The sequence below is a fragment of the Rhinopithecus roxellana genome, chromosome 12 (genome assembly GCF_007565055.1).
Source record: "Rhinopithecus roxellana isolate Shanxi Qingling chromosome 12, ASM756505v1, whole genome shotgun sequence".
Taxonomy (NCBI): Eukaryota; Metazoa; Chordata; class Mammalia; order Primates; family Cercopithecidae; genus Rhinopithecus; species Rhinopithecus roxellana.
The window spans coordinates 17,650,955-17,665,101 of record NC_044560.1 but is presented as its reverse complement, the minus strand read 5'-3'; the positions used below and the strand labels follow the sequence as shown (position 1 = coordinate 17,665,101).

The 14,147-nt window shown below is 49.9% G+C and overlaps 1 protein-coding gene and 1 pseudogene across 5 annotated transcripts in view; both read right to left on the bottom strand.

Annotated features, from left to right (window-relative positions):
• The window catches only part of RCC1 (regulator of chromosome condensation 1), a 32,993-nt gene extending 19,277 nt beyond the window's left edge, over positions 1-13,716 (bottom strand). For 2 of the 5 annotated variants that reach the window (XM_010380342.2, XM_010380343.2), the window contains exon 1: positions 3,793-3,863. The gene's annotated coding sequence lies outside the window, so the exon portion shown is untranslated. Of the gene's footprint in view, positions 1-3,792; positions 3,864-13,699 lie in introns of those variants that run through there. The other 3 variants (XM_030941843.1, XM_030941842.1, XM_030941841.1) reach the window with 3 other exon arrangements.
• On the bottom strand, positions 4,505-4,602 carry LOC115892593 (annotated as a pseudogene).
• Positions 13,717-14,147: the final 431 nt, after the last annotated feature.

The following is a 14,147-nucleotide window of genomic DNA, read 5'->3' as shown; positions in this document are numbered from 1 at the left end:
CGGGTTCACACCATTCTCCTGCCTCAGCCTCCCGAGTAGCTGGGACCACAGGCGCCCGCCACCACGCCCGGCGAATTTTTTGTATTTTTAGTAAAGACCAGGTTTCACTGTGTTAGCCAGGATGGTCTCGATCTCCTGACCTCGTGATCCACCCGCCTCAGTCTCTCAAAGTGTTGGGATTACAGGCGTGAGCCACCGCGCCCGGCCAGATGGCCACTTCTAAAAGGTGGAGCCCTGTTCCCCCGGTACCTGCCTGCACAGCCTCTACAGCACAAATGGGTCTTTTGTACAAACTTCTCTCACTGCTCTGGGTGTGTTTTCCTTTTTCTTCTTCTTCTTTTTTTTTTTTTTTTTTTTTTGAGATGGAGCCTCACTCTGTTGCCCAAGCTGGAGTTCAGCAGCATGAGCTCAGCTCACTGCAACCTCCGCCTCCCAGGTTCAAGCGATTCTCCTGCCTCAGCCTCCCTAGTGCTGGGACTACAGGCGCATGCCACCACGCCTGGCTAATTGTTCTGTATTTTTAGTAAACACGGGGTTTCACCATGTCGGCCAGACTGGTCTTGAACTCTTGAACTCCTGACCTCAGGTGATCTGCCCACCTCAGCCTCCCAAATTGCTGGGGTTAGTCGTGAGCCACCGAGTCTGGGCTCTCTCTCTCTCTCTCTGCCTGTGTTTTCTTTCTTTTCTTTTTTTTTTTTGAGATGGAGTCTTGCTCTGTCGCCCAGGTTGGAGTGCAATGGCGCGATCTCGGCTCACTGCAAGCTCCGCCTCCAAGGTTCATGCCATTCTCCTGCCTCAGCCTCCCAAGTAGCTGGGACTACAGGTGCCCGTCACCATGGTTGGCTAATTTTTTTTTTTTTTTTTTTAGTAGCGACGGGGTTTCACCATGTTAGCCAGGATGGTTTCAATCTCCTGACCTCGTGATCCACCCGCCTCGGCCTCCTAAAGTGCTGGGATTACAGGCGTGAGCCACCGCGCCCGGCCTGTGGCTGTTTTCTTAACCTGGCAGTGTCTGGGCTGGGAATAAGGAGTCGGCTTTTAGCATCATGCTTCCCTGCCCAGCCCCACCCAACACAGCTTCCATCTTCAAGGAGCATACAGTCTGTGGGAGAAGAGTTAGACAGTCACAGATAAGTCGGCTACAGAGTCAGCTTCCACCATCAGGCACTCCAGAATGCCCACAGCTGCCCTTTGAGGTGAGCAGATTCATCCTGGTTTTACAGCTAAGGGGAAGATGAGGCTCAGGGAAAGGTGACCCAGGTCACACAGAGGTGCAATGAAACCCCAGTCTCATGACCCTGCTCCACCAGAGCCAGAGCTGCCCTACCCCACCTCACTTTCCCTATTTATTGAAGAAAGTGGGTAGGCACGCCAGTCTAGACAGTCTGCCTGGAGTTGGGTGCTCCTGCCCTGACCTCCAGTGACCTCACTACAGCCTCAATTTCTGTAAAAGGAGACAGAGCCCTCCCAGACCACTGCAGCTGTGCCCTCCGTCCCCCACCCCAGGAGGGAGAACTTGCCTGCCAGACTCAGGCTGAAAAATCTCTTTGTGTGAAAGGTCCCCAGGAGGGAAGGGAGGAGAGGGCTTGTGTGTCAACAATATACATTCGGTGAGCTGCTGTTATGCCAGGCACAGAGCTGGTATATTTCACACTAGGAGTTTCTCACTTGGGATCCCCATTGGATACAACCTGTGCTTGGGTCTCTGTGTTCATTTCTCCTGGGGGAAGAGACCCACAACTTCCACTAGATGTTGGAATCACTGCTTTATGAAAATTATAGGATATTACTATTTGGGAGGCTGAGACAGGAGAATCGCTTGAACCCGGGAGGTAGAGGCTGCAGTGACCGAGAGCACGACACTGCACTCCAGCCTGGGCGATAGAGCAAGATTCCGTATCAGGAAAAAAAAAAAAAAAAAATGGCCGGGTGCGGTGGCTCACCTGAGGTCACGAGTTCGAGACCAGCCTGGCCAACATAGTGAAACACCGTCTCTACTAAAAAAAACAAAAAACAAAAATTAGCGAGGCCTGGTGGCGCTGTTCCTGTAGTCTCAGCTACTCGGCAGGCTGAGGCAGAATTGCTTGAACCTGGGAGGCGGAGGTTGCAGTGAGCCGAGATCGCCTGGGTAATAATTGCGGAAAATCTGTCTCAAAAAAAATAAGGCCGGGCGCGGTGGCTCAAGCCTGTAATCCCAGCACTTTGGGAGGCCGAGATGGGTGGATCACGAGGTCAGGAGATCGAGACCATCCTGGCTAACATGGTGAAACCCCGTCTCTACTAAAAAATACAAAAAACTAGCCAGGCATAGTGGCGGGTGCCTGTAGTCCCAGCTACTCGGGAGGCTGAGGCAGGAGAATGGCATAAATTCGGGAGGCGGAGCCTGCAGTGAGCTGAGATGCGGCCACTGCACTCCAGACTGGGTGACAGAGCGAGACTGTCTCAAAAAAATAAATAAATAAATAAAAATAAAAAAAGTATATCCTCACCACATGTCTCCTACCATTGCTATAAAGATAAGGAAACCAATTATCTGGGGGACTGGGTGGGTTGCCCAAGGGCATCTGATGAGAAAGTTGTAAAGAGGAACAGAACAGGATTCCTGCTCTTGGGAGGTCTTTGAAACAAGAGCCTCGGGAACTCCTAATTTATCTGTCCAGGTTTCACTCTGATGTCCTTCTTGGGGCAATCCTTCCCTGCCTCCTCCATCCCGCAGTGTTCCTTAGCCCTGCACCCAAGACCCTTCATGACCCAGCCCCTGCTGTATCATCTTGTTACTCTCCTCCTCTAGACACCTCAAGACCTGTGATATCCCTGACCATAATATCTATACCTTCATGCCTTTGCACGTGCAGTCCCTCTGCCTGAATCACCCAATCCCCACTACCCTCAGACTGCCCGAAAAACTCTGTTCCTTCAAAACCCCATTCAAGAGTCACTTCACCTAGAAAGCCATCCCTGAGCCTCCTGGGTAGGGCGGGGGGTCCCCCTGAGGATTCCCGTAACACCCCACACACTCAACTTTTGCTAGGGCACACAAGTCACACGTGGTCGAAGTTAGGTCAATATGTGATGAATGAAGACTTGCCAGTAGCGTTCGTCACCCGGGCTCCTGGGCATAGTTCGCTAATGACACGGGCCTGCCCTTCTCACCACTGTCCCCCAGCCCCGCAAGAGCGGTACGGAATAGATGGCCAGCAAATAATTTGCTGACAGACTGAGCTGTTGCGGAGTTCGAGACACACGGCTCCCAAAGGTCCACAGCGGTGCCTGGGTGCCCGCCGACGCTGGGACTTCTCTCGCCGCAGCAGACCCCCAACTACCCACCCTCGAGCTCCGAAAATTCACCCTCTCTCGGGCAGGGCTCCCTCTCAGCTCTGCAAACCGCCTTCTCCAAACGCATGCTGGACAAAACCATCCTCCTCGCGGCAGAGACCCATCCCCCGCCCAGGCGGCCGCGCGCACCCGGCCCATCCCACTGGCGCCGTTTGAATCTCCCGCCTGCGCGGGTGCCGCGGTGCGGGCGTGAGAGGCGCGGCGGCGGAAGGGCCGCGCGGCCCTAGCTCCGACGAGGCGGGGCCCAGCGGCCGCTCGAGCGCCCCGCGGGGCCGGGGACTCGCGAGCCCGCATCGCGCCTTCCTGCCTCCGGGCTTCACGTGGGGCCAGCGCCGCGCGACACGGGCGAAAGCGAGCAGCGACCTAGGCCCGCGTGGACCGGCCCATGCTCCGGCTGTGGCCGGCCCGCGCACCGCCCTCTGCCCGGATCCTCCGCGCGCCCTGAGCGAGACCTACCTCGGTGCACGTCGGCCACAAGGAACTCCAGCGCTCCCCGCCGGGCCGCGAACTGCCCCAGAGCATGCGCTCTGCAGGCCTCTGGCCCCGACCCGGGCGAGAAAGGAAAACAAAGAGCCCGGCGGCCCCTGGCGGCCATGCCAGGATCTGCATGTGGCGCGTTCCCGGGCTTGGGGGAGCTCTTGGCCAGGCTGGCTCCCCTGGCCCGGTTCCAGTGGGTGTGTATTTTGGAAACCCCAAATCGGGACACGTGGACTAAGAACCAGAAAGACTCCTTGACTTCGGTCTGTTTAGGAAAATCTCGTGCGGTAGGGTCTGTATGGAGAAAAAAGATACTCATCTTCCCTACCCTCAAGAGGGCATGGAGAAGGATGAAAAATCAGACTATCAGCAACCACACAGCGCTATGACCGTGATACCCACGGGGCATCTTACTCAGCCCGGGGCTTAAGAACGGCTTTCCAAGTTAAGTCTAGGAGGGCAGGACATCCTAGGAGAAGCGACGTTTGCAATGACAGGGAACCATGAGAACCCAGGGAGGTTGTGGGAAACTGCCAAGTAGATGGGAGCAGAGGGTGCCTGTGGGAGTGACAGATCATGGATGCAGGGTCTTGTGTGTCTAAGGGGTCCAGCCTGTATCCTGAGGCAGTGGGGATATATGAGGATCTGGGCACGGGAATGGCATGATCAGATTTTTTTCCCCGTGAGTTAACATCAGATGGGTATGTGCCCGTGTCTTAAGGTTTGAGGGAGGCACATCTCACATGCGTGTGAACACCCAGTCATCATTCTTATGAGCTACAAAAGCATCCCGATATGATCAGATCTTATAGAACAAAATAGAGAATGGACTTGGGCAAAACGGGAGCCAAGTGGGGAGGAGCAAGTGGAACCAGAGAGACCAGATAAAATAGGAGATAAGGGTGTGAGTTGGGGTTGGGTTGGAGATGGAAAACCGGTACCAAGGAAAGGCTGTCTCTTGTTAACACACCCATTCTTCAGGATGGATACAAACAGTTCTTCAGGATTTCAGGTGTTCCCTGAAACCCTTGCAAATGATGTTTTCTCGATTTCACGTTGATTCAGACTCTGTCATTCTACTGCACCCAAAGTCTAGATGGACACTTTTGATGAGTTCTTACCAACTGAACTTTTTTTTTTTTTTTTTTTTAGATCGAGTCTCGCTCTTGTCAGCCAGGCTGGAGTGCAGTGTTGTGATCTCGGCTCACTGCGACCTCTGCCTGCTGGGTTCAAGCAATTCTCCTGCCTCAGCCTCCTGAATAGCTGGGATTACAGGTGACTGCCACAACACCTGGCTAATTTTTGTACTTTTAGTAGAGACGGGGTTTCGCCATGTTGGCTAGGCTGAATTTCTTCTATGCAGAACCTGCCACAAAGGACTCCCCTGACTTCAGAGTTTCTCACCTCTCCAAGTTTACTTCTGCCTCCATCATGGACTCCTCTTTTGGATGATGTACTGTGAAATTTCTCCAACTTTTAACCCTGGGATCTCTGATCTCCCTCTCTCTCTCTGCTGTCTTCCTCCAAGATCTTATTCATGTAGCTTCATGTAATAATAATGAGTGATGATGATTATTATTGCCTATTTTATAAGACCCTTTATTTTGTTAACTACAGAAACATATCCATGTCAGCTCATTTGTTCCTCATGAAAACCTCATGGCAGTTGGAATATAAGAAAACTGAAGTTTAGGCCGGGCGCGGTGGCTCAAGCCTATAATCCCAGCACTTTGGGAGGCCGAGATGGGCGGATCACGAGGTCAGGAGTTCGAGACCATCCTGGCAAACACGGTGAAACCCCGTCTCTACTAAAAAATACAAAAACTAGCCGGGCGAGGTGGTGGCACCTGTAGTCCCAGCTACTCGGGAGGCTGAGGCAGGAGAATGGCGTAAACCCGGGAGGCGGAGCTTGCAGTGAGCTGAGATCCGGCCACTGCACTCCAGCCTGGGCGACAGAGCCAGACTCCGTCTCAAAAAAAAAAAAAAAAAAAAAAAAAAGAAAACTGAAGTTTAAAGAGGTAAAGCAAGTTTTCTGGGGTCATCGCACAAGTGGTGGAAGGTGACCTGAACTCTTTTTTGTTGTTTTTGACATGGAGTCTCACTCTCTTGCCCAGGCTGGAGTGCAGTGGCGTGATCTCGGCTCACTGCAACTGGGTTCAAGCAATTCTCCTGCCTCAGCCTCCCGAGTAGCTGGGATTACAGGCGCTCACCACGACACCCGGCTAATTTTTGTATTTTTAGTAGAGACAGGGTTTCACCATCTTGGCCAGGCTGGTCTTGAATTCCTGACCTCATGATCTACCCACCTCAGCCTCCCAAAGTGCTGGGATTACAGGCATGAGCCTCCGCACCTAGCCTTAATTTTTATACTTTTAGTAGAGATGGGGTTTCTCCATTTTGGCCAGGCTGGTCTCAAACTCCTGACCCACCCAGGCTAGAGTGCTATGGCATGATTTCAGCTTACTGCAACCTCTGCCTCCTGGGTTCAAGCGATTCTCCTGCCTCAGCCTCCCGAGTAGCTGGAATTACAGGTGCCCGCCACCATGCCCAGCTAATTTTTGTATTTTTAGTAGAGACGGGGTTTCGCCATGTTGGCCAGGCTGGTCTGGAACTCTGGACCTCAGGTGATCCACCTGCCTCGGCCTCCCAAAGTGCTGGGATTACAGGCATGAGCCACCGCACCCGGCCATTTTTTGTATTTTTAGTAGAGACCAGGTTTCACCATTTTTGCCAGGCTGGTCAGGAACTCCTGACCTCAGGTGACCTGCCCATCTTGGCCTCCCAAAGTGCTGGGATTACAGGCGTGAGCGACTGCACCTGGCATTTATTTATTTTTTAGTTTTGTATTTGCATTTTTTATTTTATTTTGAGATGGAGTCTCATTCTGTTGCCCATGCTGGAGTGCAGTGGTGCAGGCTTGGCTCACTGCAACCTCTGCCCCATGGGTTCAAGCAATTTTCCTGCCTCAGCCTCTGGAGTAGCTGGGATTATAGACACGTACCACCATGCCAGGCTCATTTTTTTATTTTTAATAGAGACAGGGTTTCACCATGTTGGCCAGGCTGGTCTTGAGCTCTTGACCTCAAGTGATCCACCCACCTTGGCCTCCCAAAGTGCTGGGATTACAGGTGTGAACTACTGCACCCTACCCCAGTTGTTTTTTTTGAGACTGAGTCTCACTCTGTCACCCAGGCTGGAATGCAGTGGCAGGATCTCGGCTCACTACAACCTCTGCCTCTCGGGGTCAAAAGATCCTCCTGCTTCAGCCTCCCGAGAAGCTGGGAACACGGATGTGCACCACCATGCCCAGCTAATTTTTTTTTTTTTTTTTTTTGAGAGAGTCTCACTCTGTTGCCCAGGCCGGAGTGTAATGGCGTGATCTCAGCTCACTGCAATCTCTGCCTCCTGGGTTCAAGTAATTCTCCTGTTTCAGCCTCCTGAGTAGCTGGGATTACAGGTGTGCCCCTGGCTAATTGCCCATCTAATTTCTGTATTTTTGGTAGAGACAGGGTTTCACTATGTTGGCCAGGCTGGTCTTGAACTTCTGAGCATCAGCAGTCAGCCTGCCTTGGCATCCCAAAGTGTTGGGATTACAGGAGTGAGCCACTGCAACCAGCTGATATGGAGGTCCTGGTTGCAATAATGTACTGTGGGTTTTATAACATATATAAAAGTAAAATACATGACAGTATCAAAGACTATATAGTGAGAAATGGAAGAAATATTTTTATTTTTATGTATGTATGTATGTATGTATTTTTTTTTTTTTTTTTGAGACGGAGTCTCGCTCTGTCGCCCAGGCTGGAGTGCAGTGGCAGGATCTCCGCCCACTGCAAGCTCCGCCTCCCGGGTTCATGCCATTTTCCTGCCTCAGCCTCCTGAGTAACTGGGACTACAGGCGCCCGCCACCACGCATGGCTAATTTTTTTGTATTTTTAGTAGAGATGGGGTGTCACTCTGTTAAGCCAGGATGGTCTCAATCTCCTGACCTTGTGATCCGCCTGCCTCGGCCTCCCAAAGTGCTGGGATTACAGGCATGAGCCACTGTGCCTGGCCAGAAATATTTTTATATTTATTTATTATTATTATTATTATTTTTTGAGACGGAGTCTCGCTCTGTCCACCAGGCTGGAGTGCGGTGGCGCTATCTCTGCTCACTGCAAGCTCCACCTCCTGGGTTCCCGCCATTCTCCTGCCTCAGCCTCCCGAGTAGCTGGGACTACAGGCGCCCGCCACGGGGCCCGGCTAACTTTTTTTGTATTTTTAGTAGAGACGGGATTTCACCGTGGTCGATCTCCTGACCTTGTGATCCTCCCGCCTCGGCCTCCCAAAGTGCTGGGATTACAGGCGTGAGCCACCGCGCCCGGCCCAGAAATATTTTTAAGTTTTTTTTTTTTTTTTTTTTTGAGACGGAGTCACTCTGTCGCCCAGGCTAGATAGAGTTCAGTGGCCTGTTCTCAGGTCACGGCAACCTCTGCCTCCCAGGTTCAAGCAATTCTCCTGCCTCAGCCTCCTAGTAGCTAGGACTACAGGCACGTGCCACCACGCCCGGCTAATTTTTGCGTTTTTAGTAGAGATGGGGTTTCACCATGTTGGCCAGCCTGGTCTCAAACTCCTGACTTCAGGTGATCCGCCAGTCTCAGCCTCCCAAAATGCTGGGATTACAGGCATGAGCCACCGGACTCGGCCTTTTTTTTTTGAGACGGAGTCTCGCTCTGTCGCCTAGGCTGAAGTGCAGTGGCACGATCTCAGCTCACTGCTTCTAGGTTCAAGTGATTCTTCTGCCTCAGCTTCCCAGGTAGCTGAGACTACAGGCGAGCACCACCACACCTGGCCAGTTTTTTTTTTTTTTTTTTTCATTTTTAGTAGCGGCAGGGTTTCACCATATTGGCCAGGCTGGGGAAGATTCTTATACTACAGGTGAACTGGTTTAATATCAATGGAATGTAAACTATTATAAATTAAAAATGTATAATATGGCTGGACATGGTGACTCATGCCTGTATTCCCAGCGCTTTGGGAGGCCAAGGTGGGAGGATTGCTTGAGCCCTGGAGTTCAAGACCAGCCTGGACAACATTGTGAAACCTTGTCTCTACAAAAAATACAAAATTTAGCCAGCCATAGTGGCACATGCCTGTGGTCTTCACTACTCAGGAGACCAAGCTGGGAGGATCGTTTGAACCCAGGAGTTCCAGTTCGAGGCTGCAGTGAGTCATGATCTTGCCACTGCACTCCAGCCTGGGTGACAGAGTGAGACCCTGTTCAAAAAAAAAAAAAGTAAATCGCCTAAAGTCTCCAATTAAAAGGCAGAAACTGTCATATTGAAAAACCTAAAATGTTACCTACAAAAAATAAAATTTAAAAATAAGGCCAGGCCCAGTGGCTCATGCCTGTAATTCTAGTATTTTGGGAGGCCAAGGCAGGCAAATTGCCTGAGCTAAGGAATTTGAGACCAGCCTGGGCAACATAGTGAAACCCCATCTCTACTAAAATACAAAAAATTAGCCAGGCATGGTGGTGCATGTTGTAGTACCAGCTACACTAGAGGCTGAGACATGAGAATTGCTTGAACCTGGGAGGCAGAGGTTGCAGTGAGCTGAGATCGCACCACTGCATTTCAGCTGGGCAAAAGATTGAGAATGTGTCTCCAAAAAATAAATGAATATGTAAATAAATATGCTCAGCCAATGCTGGATCTGCAAAAAGAAAAATAATATAAAAGTAAATCCACAAATAATAAATTTGTACAAAAAGTAAAAGATACACTGTTTTGTTTTTGAGTCAGGGTTTGCTCTGTTACCCAGGCTGGAGTGCAGTGGCGTAATCACAGCTCACTGCAGCCTCCACCTCTACGGCTCAAGTGAGCCACCTCAGCCTCCCCAGTTGCTGGGATCACAGGCATACAGCACCACCCCTGGCTAATTTTTGTATTTTTTTGTAGAGACAGGCTTTTGCTATGTTGCCTAGGCTATTGTTGTAACACTAGTCAAAAGAAAGCTGGTGGCCAGGCGTGGTGGCTCACGCCTGTGAACCCAGCAGTTTGGGAGGCCGAGGCAGGTGGATCACTTGAGGTCAGGAGTTGATGACCAGCCTGGCCAACATGGTGAAACCCCGTCTCTACTAAAAATACAAAAAAATTAGCTGGGCATGGTGGTGTGTGACTGTAATTCCAGCTACTCCAGAGGCAGAAGCTGCAGTGAACTGAGATTGTGCAACTTCACTCTGGCTTTGGTGACAGAGTGAGACTCTTGTCTAAAAAAAAAAAAGAGGCCAGGCGTGGTGGCTCACGCTTGTAATCACAGCACTTTGGGAGGCTGAGGCAGGCGGATCACGAGGGCAGGAGATCCAGACCATCCTGGCTAACACGGTGAAACCCCGTCTCTACTAAAAATACAAAAAAATTAGCCGGGCATGGAGGCATGCGCCTGTAGCCCCAGCTGCGAGACTCTGTCTCGGAAAAAAAAAAAAAAGAAAGAAAGATGGAGGTATGCAGCTATGAGCAAATTGCTAAAGTTTTCTGAATTTCAGTTTATTATCAAAAAAAGAAACAAAGCCTACTTCACCATTTTGTGAGATTAAAAAAAAAAAGCAGGAGTGGGAGACAAAGTAGATTTTACAGCAGAGTATTTAAAGGAGTCAATCAATCAAGAGACAATATCTAAAACATAGTTGTATAACTATATACAACTAATAACAGAACTTCAAAATACATGAAGCAAAAACTTATAGAACTGCTAGGAGAAATATAAAAATCCACAATTACAGTTGGAGATTTCAATATCCCTCTCTCAATATATGATAGAGCGAAGTAGATATGAAACTAGCAAGGACAGCTAGGCACTGTGGCTCACACCTGTAATCCCAACACTTTGGGAGGCCGAGGCGGGCGGATCACCTGAGGTCAGGAGTTTGAGACCAGCCTGGCCAACATGGTGAAACCCTGTCTCTACTACAAATACAAAAATTAGCTGGCCAGGTGTGGTGGCTCGCGCCTGTAATCCCAGTACTTTGGGAGGCCGAGGCGGGTGGATCACCTAAGGTCAGGAGTTTGAGCCCAGCCTGGCCAACATGGCGAAACCCTATCTCTACTAAAAAAACACGAAAATTAGCTGGGTGCAGTGCAGGTGCTTGTAATCCCAGCTACTTGGGAGGCTGAGGCAGGAGAATCGTTTGAACCCAGGATACAGAGGTAGCAGTGAGCCCAGATCATGCCATTGCACTCCAGCCTGGGAGACAGAGAAAGACTCCATCTCAAAAAAAAAAAAGAGATCAGGCTTGAGGCTAGGGGCAGTGGCTTACGCCTGTAATCGCAACACTTTGGGATGCCGAGGCAGGCGGATCACTTAAGGTGAAGAGATCGAGACCAGCCTGGCCAACATGGTGAAACCCCCGTCTCTACTAAAAAATACAAAAAACATTAGCTGGGCATGGTAATCCCAGCTGTAATGATTACAGTAGCGCCTGTAATCCCAGCTACTTGGAAGGCTGAGGTGGAAGAATTGCTGGAACCCGGGAGGTGGAGGTTAAAACAAGCCAAGATGGCTCCATTGCACTCCCTCCTGGAGACAGAGTGAGACTCGGTGGCGAAATAAAGAAAAAAGGCCGTGCACAGTGGCTCACGCCTGTAATCCCAGCACTTTGGGAGGCTGAGTGAGGCGGGTGGTCAGGAGCTCAAGACCATCCTGGCTAACATGGTGAAACCCTGTCTCTACTAAAAATACAAAAAAATTAGCTGGGTGGCCGGGCGCGGTGGCTCAAGCCTGTAATCCCAGCACTTTGGGAGGCCGAGACGGGTGGATCACGAGGTCAGGAGATCGAGACCATCCTGGCTAATACGGTGAAACCCTGTCTCTACTTAAAAATACAAAAGAAACTAGCCGGGCGACGAGGCGGGCGCCTGTAGTCCCAGCTACTCGGGAGGCTGAGGCAGGAGAATGGCGTAAACCCGGGAGGCGGAGCTTGCAGTGAGCTGAGATCCGGCCACTGCACTCCAGCCTGGGTGGCAGGGCAAGACTCCGTCTCAAAAAAAAAAAAAAAAAAAAAAAAAAAAAAAAAAAAATTAGCTGGGTGTGGCGGTGTGTGCCTGTAGTCCCAGCTGTTGGGGAGACTGAGGCAGGAGAATGGCATGAACCTGGGAGGTGGAGCTTGCAGTAAGCCGAGATCGTGCCACTGCACTCCAGCCTAGGTGACAAAGCGAGACTGTCTTTAAAAAAAAAAATCAGAATTGGATACTGTATCCTTGGTTCCTGAGAAGTCAGAAAAGAATGTTAGTTAATAAGTGATCGTGCCACTGCACTCCACCTAGAGACTCTAAGAAGCTTTTCACAGGTATCAACTCCTTTGTCCTTATTACAACTCCATGAGGTAGTTTATCATTCTCATTTTGTGACACGAAATTGAGGCACAGGGGCTAAGTAACTCACCCAGAGCCTCATAAACAGCAAGTGGTGGGATCAGGATTCAAATCCGGGCAGTCTAGGACTCCTAAGATGGGCAACCAATCCTGTCTGCCTACGCAAATAACGAGGCCAGAGTGCCTGTTCGGAAAGTCTAAAGGGGTATTGCAAGCTCAAGTTCAGCAGAGTGGGACCTGAACACCTACGGACAGCTTTGCTTCAGCTGTACCTTGTAGGTCAATACAAATTCACTCATTTCCTCCCCAGCACTGCAGTTACCGAACTCCACCTGAGAATATAAATTGAAAACATACTAAAGTCACTGGTTCAGAAAAAAATCTTAGGAGAGATGTAGTTAGAGCAGGACACAAATGGGACTGGGACACAGACGTAGTTAGAGCAGGACACAAATGGATGGGACTGACTTATCTGGCTTCTTCTGAGCAGGGAACTTGATGCCTGTTTCTGCAGAGGTGCCACTTCTGGTTGTGGACTTGGACGATTAGCCTTTTGGTGCCTGGGTTTCCCCATGGGAATATGCTGTATTAAGCACCCCCTCAGCACTAATATGCTAAGTGCTTACCTAGAGCAGTGCCTGGCACAGGTAAGCACAAACGCCAACTGGTTTAGGAAGATGCCTTGAGACTTACTGTCACCAGGCTGGAGCACAGTGGCGCTCTCAGCTCACAATTTCCACCTCCCGGGTTCCAGCATTTCTACTGCCTCAGCCCCATACAGGTACACACCACCATGTCCATGTATTTTTGTATTTTTTTATAGAGACAGTGTTTCACCATGTTGGTCAGGATATCTAGATGTTGTGATCCACCTGCCTCGGTCTCTCTAAGTGCTGGGATTACAGGTGTGAGCCACCAAACCCGGCTGCATTTAAGATGCCCTCTTCAACACTGCCTCAACTCCGCTTCGCTTCTAAGAAAAATCAAGCTGTGTATTTCCCTGCAATCCTAGCTAGTAACTAGCTTCCATTCTCAGACGAGTCCTATCCTGAACACCCTGACAAGCAAGCTCTGGTCCACCAAACTCCAATCTCACCCACCTCCCTCAAACCTGTCCCATCAGCTTCCAAATGGCTTAATGGCTATCCCATCTCCCCTATGCCAGTAGATAGACTTTACCTTCTAGATGATTCCCTATTAGTTCCCATCCTTCAGGGTACTGAATATTTATGTTGGCAGCCAGTGTAGGGGGCTTGACAAAGTTCCCATTATGACTCATGTCATGAGGCAAGCAATTCTAGCAATCTTCAGGCTGAGGTGCACCAGGTAGCAAAGGCTCATACAACTCAGCTAAGGATACCACAACCTCCCATGGCTACCATTGATTTTCCTCCACTACATTGTGGGAAGCTAAAGGATTGTTCTAACAACTCATCTTGCACTCAACCCAGACTTATGGTCCTATTGGTGAGGACCTAATATCCATTTTCCCAATAACCTGCCAATATAAAGTGAACCCAAGGGGGACCCACCTGAGACTAGGTTTCAGGGCCTTTAGAACGGAAGCTATCATGCTAGTTTCCTTCAGCAGTTACCATTCAGATTCTTGGCTGATGTCACCACAGCCATCTCCACATAAAAATGAACCACAAACATGTATAGCCATATTTATTTTAATACATTAACAAACCAGATTAAGCAACTTGTTAGGTAAATTACAAATACATTAGAAATCACACAAAAGCAAAATACTCAAGGACTTTTAAAATACCCACCAACACTGTGTGCCTTCTGGAATTTGGCGTAAGGCCAGGCAGAGTCACTTCTCTGGTTAAGGTGTGAATGAGGTGAAAGGAGGTGCATTCCTAACCAAATGCCAAATTCCGAAGTCTTTAATACAAAACAGCAGACTCTTAAAAGAGGTATGAGGGCCAGGCGTGGTGGCTTATGCCTATAATCCCAACTACTTGGGAGGCTGAG